General features: G+C 43.2%; 1 pseudogene; it reads left to right on the top strand.

The window, feature by feature from the left end:
• Positions 1-679: 679 nt before the first annotated feature.
• On the top strand, positions 680-780 carry LOC130460359 (uncharacterized; annotated as a pseudogene).
• The last annotated feature ends 1,484 nt before the right edge of the window (positions 781-2,264 follow it).

Below are 2,264 nucleotides of genomic sequence, written 5' to 3'. Positions count from 1 at the left end.
ATAGGGTGCTTGTCTTTGATAGCCTTGCGCTCTATAGCCACCTCGGCCTTGGCTATCATACCCACTTCCTTGGCCATAGCCTTGGTGGGAACCATACATAGGGGGCCCTCTAGGTTGCCTAGCAAAATTTTGATTGTTGGGGTTATCGTTTCTAGACCTCTCATTCAAGGCATGAGCATATTCCATATCAAAAGCACCTTCATACGAAGGGCCATAATCCACAAAAGACACATTATGAACCAAGGGGCATGCATTGGGGAAGTGACCATAATCTTGGCAATTATCACAAAAAGAAGTGCCCGGAGGCATTGTGTCATAGGAACTGACCTTGCTCTTCCCATTAGTGAGAAGAGTGGCCGAAGGTGGTGGAATTGTAGATGGTGATGGCGGTTGCCTTGGTGTGCTTTCAAGCTTCTCCAACCTCGAGCTAAGCTTCTCAATGATCCTAGCTTTCTCCATAGCATAAACCGATCCTTTACCATCATCATTCCTTCCCTTGCCATCATAGTCCCTTGCACCAACGTGCCAAGCTTGATAATTTTGGACCACGTCCTCAATTATCTCTTCAATTTGATCTTGGGTCTTGTTCATGATGGGACCTCCCGCGCCCACATCAAGACTTGTCTTTGAACTTGGGCTCAACCCCAAGTAGAAGGTTTGAAGTAACAACCACTTAGGGATCCCATGATGAGGGCATTCCCTTTGGTACTCCTTAAAACGATCCCAAGCTTCAAAAAGTGACTCGTCTCGCCTTTGCTCATAGGATTGAATTTTGTGGCGATATTCCGCCGTCTTCCCATGCTAGTAAAACTTTCTCAAGAAAGCACTAGTCAACTCATTCCAAGTGAGAAGTGAGTTGGGCTTGACCTCCTTGTCAAGCCAATCTCTAGCTCGCCCAAGTAGTGAGAAATGAAACAAGGTCAACCTCACGTAGTCCGATGTGACACCATTGTGCTTGATTGTGTCACAATAGTGCTCGAATTGTTTGAGGTGCTCGTGAGGTGACTCGTTGCTCTTCCCACAAAAGGGGTGGCTTTGGACCAAGTTGATCAAGGCGGGCTTGATCTCAAAGTTGTTGGCACTCGTTGTGGGGGCTTGAATACCGCATGTTGCTTCGAATGCCCCCGGTATTCCCAAGTTCTCAACCGGGAGCGCCATATTCTCAAAAGCTTGCTCACTCTCTTGTTGTTCCTCACCAACACTCAACGATTCGAATCAGTTGTGGCTTGGAGCTAGACCGAACACGCCTTAGTCTCCTAAGTGTCCTCTCCAATTCAAGGTCAAGAGGATGGAGGGTCCTTTGACGAGCACGCCCCCTAACAAGCATACAAACTCAAGAAAACCGTGATTAATGCCAAGGAAAAGAAAGCTAAGCAAAATTGCAATGTTTTTGTATTTTCTAATGATAAACTAGTCTCAACTAAACTCAATAACAACGACCGTTCCCCGGCAACGGCGCCATTTTGATAGGGTGTTTTTCCGTCGTTGAATAGAAATTCACCCCACCAAACAAAATTTATAAAACCGCTAGACTAACCGGCTATATGAACTATAGCGGCAAGTATAGGGATCGTCCCATAGAAATGGTGGTTATCGAGTTTAGATGTCAAGCTAGTTCGAACAAGAATTTGGTTTTGAATTATCACTAAGAAACTAAAACTAACAATTATGCGAAGTTGAATCAAGAAAAGGAAACGTTAGGGAGTTGGGGATAGGCTAGGGAAATTGGGGGAAATGAACTAAATTATCTAGCAATGACGATCATGCAATGACATTGCAAATAACATCAAATGACGTGCTCGACACCTCTCAGATGGAGCACGCGAAGCAACCTAGCCTAAGGAAGAGCTTTCGCCTAATCCCAGACTAAACTACTTGCATATAATAGGCACAACTATTTGCTAACACAAGATAGGCTCACAATCTCTTGCCAAACCTAACCTATGCTTCCAATTGAATCTAATCGAATAGCATTTGCAACTACCACTCAATTAAGCATGGATATCCTATCACCAAATCATATTTAATCACATTAATCAATCAACAATCAATCAACAATTTCCCCTAATTAACCCCCTAGATTCTCCCCTTTCCCTAACCTAATTCTACTCACTAATCATCCTAAGAATAAAGAAATCCATTAATTCTAGACTAGCAAGCATGAAATTGAAAGATTAGAAAGAGAGAAGCAAAGAGTAGAACAACTAATTGAACAACCAACTTAGAGAATTAAGAATCAAAGTAACTAAAGTAAACACAAGAAG

The sequence above is a fragment of the Spinacia oleracea genome, chromosome 4 (genome assembly GCF_020520425.1).
Source record: "Spinacia oleracea cultivar Varoflay chromosome 4, BTI_SOV_V1, whole genome shotgun sequence".
In the NCBI taxonomy this organism is placed as follows: Eukaryota; Viridiplantae; Streptophyta; class Magnoliopsida; order Caryophyllales; family Amaranthaceae; genus Spinacia; species Spinacia oleracea.
Note: the sequence above shows the minus strand (reverse complement) of the source record. Positions and strands in the feature narration are given on the sequence as shown.